This window comes from Anarhichas minor, unplaced genomic scaffold, assembly GCF_050575085.1.
Source record: "Anarhichas minor isolate MPS153535 unplaced genomic scaffold, ASM5057508v1 ptg000004l, whole genome shotgun sequence".
NCBI classification, from domain to species: Eukaryota; Metazoa; Chordata; class Actinopteri; order Perciformes; family Anarhichadidae; genus Anarhichas; species Anarhichas minor.
In genome coordinates, this window is record NW_027466450.1 from 6,749,323 (window position 1) to 6,756,274 (window position 6,952).

Sequence of the window (6,952 nt, forward strand, 5' to 3'; positions counted from 1 at the left end):
ATAAATGCAGCTCAAATGATTTGAACGGGTCTTTTGATATTTGCTTACATAAATTGAGCAAAAGTGAAACCTGAGCAAAGGATGATCCGCATGGCGTAACGGCTCTGCCAGGTGCACGTGGTGTGGGGACTGCTGTCCTTGCTGCATCTCACATTAGTATTTTGATATTGTCTTTTTTGTATGTTTCCATGTTAATAAATCCTGCCCATAAGGGCTGCCCAAGGGCGGGACATAACACTACTTAATGTTTCGCTGATGAATACACCAGCACCGACTCTGAGTGTCCAGCAGGTGGCGGTACAGCCAAAGCGATGCCTCAAATGGAAGTGCCTGATTTAATGTATTAATCTCCTTTTTTTTATGGTGACATTATTCAGATTACTTTCAGGAGAACTCACACAGATGTACACATAAAGAAAGAAGCTTTTACAATTGAAGATGTATTCTAACACAAAGTGGATTCAGTTTTTTAAACTTCAACTGTTTCTGTTTTCTATAAAATGTCATTGATAATTAAAAAATAATCTCTGCTCTGTCAATCAGTTTTGTGTTATTCATGTTTGACAGAAACAGAATTTTTTTCTGCCATCACACTGAAGCTGCTGAAGTGCTTAAGTGGGCCGCCCTGATTAGCTGCTGATCACAGGGGGGAGAATTGTAAATGTTACTATGTAGGTCACAGCATTCACAAATAACAACACTTTTGGCTCAATGCTGCATATTTACGAATCTAGAACCGAGTGATGCTACAGTACGGCTCTGCATCTTTGAAGTTGAATCAAAGGGGAGAGAAAAAGCGGAGCATCACAGTAATATTTTTTCTTTTTCACCTCCACATGCAAACTATTAATTATGATTGTTTGATTAATTAAACTCCCCCCTGGCAAACAGCTCTGCCTTATTAATTATGCATTCTGTAATGATTTTAATGTTAATTTGATGAAGTTTTCATTAATGAATGCATGTTTAGATTTTTCTGGCTTCTGCAGCAGGAAGAGAAGCTTTCAGACAGACAGCAGACCCACACATCGTCAAATAAAAAAGCACCATATTTCAAACAATTATGAACCACACATGGATGTGGAGCCATAACATACGGCAGAGCGTAATTAGGGAAGAATGGAGACAGAAATAAAGATGGCCACGGTACTAGTTGAGAGTCTCTGTTTTACCCTCTCGATAAAGCAGGATAATAAGTGGAGCTGATCTGCTGACAGACAGGCTGCTCCACACACAGAAAAATAAAGGTGCCATCTGGAACCGAAAATGGTTCTTCGGAGTGATGCCATAGAAGAACCATTTTTGGTTCCACAAAGAACCTTTCCGACCAGGGTTCTTTAAAGAACCATTTCCTTAAACGGTTCTTTAAAGAACCCACAAAGGTGCCTCAAAGAACCTTAAAAAAATGTTTCTTTGAAGCACCATTTCTGGTTCTTTGAAGAACCTAAAGACAAAAAGGTTCTTTAAAGAACCATTTCCAAAAAGGTTCTTTATGGACCCACATGGTTCCATAAAGAACCCCTTTCAAATGGTTCTTTAGCTAAAAATGGTTCTTCCAAGGAATAAATGGTTCTTTAAAGAACTGAGTTTTGGAAAACGTTGTAAAATAAAGCTACGTTATCTGGTTTTGTTTACTGTAGGTCACTGTATTAATATCTAGAGATGAGTGTATTGACTATATCGAGATCATTTTGTAAGGTCCAAGAGGGAAATACAGTGAACATGCATTACAATTCAAAAAATTGAAGACTTTGATTTACAATTAAGAATTGAATAAAATGTATTTTTTTATTATCATCCTTAAGTTGTGCTACATATTACAGATGGGAAAAACAAAACGTATCTCAGAATTTTGATACAGCACATCATAATGTTGACTTGGGCTTCCACAACCTGTTGATATCGTCTTTGTGTTCTTTTAACACGTCTTTATGTTGAAATATGTAACACACAGCATGTGTTGAATGTGCTAACACACTGACTGTGTTGAAAGCAACACAAAATGTGTTGTCCTTAACTAGACAGGCAGGTGTGTTAAAAATGAACACATGATGTGATATTTTTAAACCCATCTGTTTTGAGAGTGCAGAAATACAGTACTACAGTAAAACTACTTTGTTACTTTCCATTACTGACTAAATTTCAGGGAGTACTATCGTGCTTTCTACTTCTAAACTGGGGTACCGGAGAAAACCCTTAACTACCATCACAGTAGAAGTCCCTCAGACTCACAAAGGCTCAAGCCTTCTAGCTGTCACACTGTTGACCTCTGTGGGGCAGAGCTCAAGTCCTGCCCCACATCGAGGTAAATGATAAATGGACTGTACTTGTAAAGCCTTTTCTAGTCTTCACGACCACTCAAAGCGCTTTCACACTTGTCATCATTCACCCATTCACACCCATTCATACGCTGATGGTAGAGGCCATGCCCACCATCAGGACTAACTAACATTCACACACCGTACGCACAGCTACGGGAGCAATTTTGGGGTTAAGTGTCTTGCCCAAGGACACATCGACATGCGACTAGCGGAGCCGGGAATCAAACCACCGATCCTGCTCTCTACTAAGCCACAGTCGCCACAGGTGACCTCCTGTTCCGCTGGTCTTGGTCCCTCTATGATGAAGGACAGAGGACAGAGCAGGAGACTGCGTTCATCTTGAAGAAAAAAAATGAATACATCTCTAAACTGGGGGAACCGGAGCACACCGGAGAAAACCCTTAACTACCATCACAGTAGAAGTCCCTCAGACTCACAAAGGCTCAAGCCTTCTAGCTGTCACACTGTTGACCTCTGTGGGGCAGAGCTCAAGTCCTGCCCCACATCGAGGTAAATGGTAAATGGACTGTACTTGTAAAGCCTTTTCTAGTCTTCACGACCACTCAAAGCGCTTTCACACTTGTCATCATTCACCCATTCACACCCATTCATACGCTGATGGTAGAGGCCATGCCCACCATCAGGACTAACTAACATTCACACACCGTACGCACAGCTACGGGAGCAATTTTGGGGTTAAGTGTCTTGCCCAAGGACACATCGACATGCGACTAGCGGAGCCGGGAATCAAACCACCGATCCTGCTCTCTACTAAGCCACAGTCGCCACAGGTGACCTCCTGTTCCGCTGGTCTTGGTCCCTCTATGATGAAGGACAGAGGACAGAGCAGGAGACTGCGTTCATCTTGAAGAAAAAAAATGAATACATCTCTAAACTGGGGGAACCGGAGCACACCGGAGAAAACCCTTAACTACCATCACAGTAGAAGTCCCTCAGACTCACAAAGGCTCAAGCCTTCTAGCTGTCACACTGTTGACCTCTGTGGGGCAGAGCTCAAGTCCTGCCCCACATCGAGGTAAATGATAAATGGACTGTACTTGTAAAGCCTTTTCTAGTCTTCACGACCACTCAAAGCGCTTTCACACTTGTCATCATTCACCCATTCACACCCATTCATACGCTGATGGTAGAGGCCATGCCCACCATCAGGACTAACTAACATTCACACACCGTACGCACAGCTACGGGAGCAATTTTGGGGTTAAGTGTCTTGCCCAAGGACACATCGACATGCGACTAGCGGAGCCGGGAATCAAACCACCGATCCTGCTCTCTACTAAGCCACAGTCGCCACAGGTGACCTCCTGTTCCGCTGGTCTTGGTCCCTCTATGATGAAGGACAGAGGACAGAGCAGGAGACTGCGTTCATCTTGAAGAAAAAAAATGAATACATCTCTAAACTGGGGGAACCGGAGCACACCGGAGAAAACCCTTAACTACCATCACAGTAGAAGTCCCTCAGACTCACAAAGGCTCAAGCCTTCTAGCTGTCACACTGTTGACCTCTGTGGGGCAGAGCTCAAGTCCTGCCCCACATCGAGGTAAATGGTAAATGGACTGTACTTGTAAAGCCTTTTCTAGTCTTCACGACCACTCAAAGCGCTTTCACACTTGTCATCATTCACCCATTCACACCCATTCATACGCTGATGGTAGAGGCCATGCCCACCATCAGGACTAACTAACATTCACACACCGTACGCACAGCTACGGGAGCAATTTTGGGGTTAAGTGTCTTGCCCAAGGACACATCGACATGCGACTAGCGGAGCCGGGAATCAAACCACCGATCCTGCTCTCTACTAAGCCACAGTCGCCACAGGTGACCTCCTGTTCCGCTGGTCTTGGTCCCTCTATGATGAAGGACAGAGGACAGAGCAGGAGACTGCGTTCATCTTGAAGAAAAAAAATGAATACATCTCTAAACTGGGGGAACCGGAGCACACCGGAGAAAACCCTTAACTACCATCACAGTAGAAGTCCCTCAGACTCACAAAGGCTCAAGCCTTCTAGCTGTCACACTGTTGACCTCTGTGGGGCAGAGCTCAAGTCCTGCCCCACATCGAGGTAAATGGTAAATGGACTGTACTTGTAAAGCCTTTTCTAGTCTTCACGACCACTCAAAGCGCTTTCACACTTGTCATCATTCACCCATTCACACCCATTCATACGCTGATGGTAGAGGCCATGCCCACCATCAGGACTAACTAACATTCACACACCGTACGCACAGCTACGGGAGCAATTTTGGGGTTAAGTGTCTTGCCCAAGGACACATCGACATGCGACTAGCGGAGCCGGGGATCAAACCACCGATCCTGCTCTCTACTAAGCCACAGTCGCCACATGTGACCTCCTGCTCCACTGGTCTTGGTCCCTCTATGATGAAGGACAGAGGACAGAGCAGGAGACTGCGTTCATCTTGAAGAAAAAAAAAAAAAACACTCAAGCATCCCCCCCCCCCCCCTCAAGATGAATACCGCATTAAAGAGATGTTTGTTGTTTTGATTTGGTGAATGAAGTTGATATTCACTAAATGTAGGGTAAACCTTACCTTACCTTCACCTATACAACACCAACCCTATTTCTACGCCTGCAGATGTTGGAGATGGCTTTGCCCACAGATGAGAAGAACTTGCAAATGGTACTGCGCTTTTTGGGTGTTGTCATCAGGTGATCTTTGACAGAGGAGGCAATGCAGTTCCCAAATTCTGGTTCCTCTAAATTCATGGACAACAGCACCATTTCTACACTGCCCCACTTCTCACACAGGTCCTGGAAAATGGCTTTGTCAAGTTCTTTAAACGTTTTTGAGGTCGGATCAAAATCGACGCCCTGGACTTCGATCCACGTTCTTTCAAACAGACGCTTAATGATGGGCTCGAAGGCTGCAGTGGTCCAGTTCATTTTGGCTTTCCTGGCTATCCGCGAGACCAGCATCTCTATGAATATCTGAACTGACATTTTCTTTATTTCTTCCTGTTCTGTTGCACCTGGTGCAGGTTTGGCAGGTGCTTCCTCACATACTGAGCCAGGAGTTGCTGAAGGTACGTCATCCTCGATGCTGTCGACCGGCAACTGAGTTGATGAAAGAGACTCAGGGTCCATTCTCTCACATACTGAGCCAGGAATTGCTGAAAGAACGTCTTCCTCGATGCTGTCGACCGGCAACTGAGTTGATGAAAGAGACTCAGGGTCCATTCTCTCACATACTGAGCCAGGAATTGCTGAAAGTACGTCTTCCTCGATGCTGTCGATCGGCAACTGAGTTGATGAAAGAGACTCAGGGTCCATTCTCTCACATACTGAGCCAGGAATTGCTGAAAGTACGTCTTCCTCGATGCTGTCGACCGGCAACTGAGTTGATGAAAGAGACTCAGGGTCCATTCTCTCACATACTGAGCCAGGAATTGCTGAAAGAACGTCTTCCTCGATGTTGTTGACCGGCTTAATGATGGGCTCGAAGGCTGCAGTGGTCCAGTTCATTTTGGCTTTCCTGGCTATCCGCGAGACCAGCATCTCTATGAATATCTGAACTGACATTTTCTTTATTTCTTCCTGTTCTGTTGCACCTGGTGCAGGTTTGGCAGGTGCTTCCTCACATACTGAGCCAGGAGTTGCTGAAGGTACGTCATCCTCGATGCTGTCGACCGGCAACTGAGTTGATGAAAGAGACTCAGGGTCCATTCTCTCACATACTGAGCCAGGAATTGCTGAAAGAACGTCTTCCTCGATGCTGTCGACCGGCAACTGAGTTGATGAAAGAGACTCAGGGTCCATTCTCTCACATACTGAGCCAGGAATTGCTGAAAGTACGTCTTCCTCGATGCTGTCGACCGGCAACTGAGTTGATGAAAGAGACTCAGGGTCCATTCTCTCACATACTGAGCCAGGAATTGCTGAAAGTACGTCTTCCTCGATTCTGTCGACCGGCAACTGAGTTGATGAAAGAGACTCAGGGTCCATTCTCTCACATACTGAGCCAGGAATTGCTGAAAGAACGTCTTCCTCGATGCTGTCGACCGGCAACTGAGTTGATGAAAGAGACTCAGGGTCCATTCTCTCACATACTGAGCCAGGAATTGCTGAAAGTACGTCTTCCTCGATGCTGTCGATCGGCAACTGAGTTGATGAAAGAGACTCAGGGTCCATTCTCTCACATACTGAGCCAGGAATTGCTGAAAGTACGTCTTCCTCGATGCTGTCGACCGGCAACTGAGTTGATGAAAGAGACTCAGGGTCCATTCTCTCACATACTGAGCCAGGAATTGCTGAAAGAACGTCTTCCTCGATGTTGTTGACCGGCTTAATGATGGGCTCGAAGGCTGCAGTGGTCCAGTTCATTTTGGCTTTCCTGGCTATCCGCGAGACCAGCATCTCTATGAATATCTGAACTGACATTTTCTTTATTTCTTCCTGTTCTGTTGCACCTGGTGCAGGTTTGGCAGGTGCTTCCTCACATACTGAGCCAGGAGTTGCTGAAGGTACGTCATCCTCGATGCTGTCGACCGGCAACTGAGTTGATGAAAGAGACTCAGGGTCCATTCTCTCACATACTGAGCCAGGAATTGCTGAAAGAACGTCTTCCTCGATGCTGTCGACCGGCAACT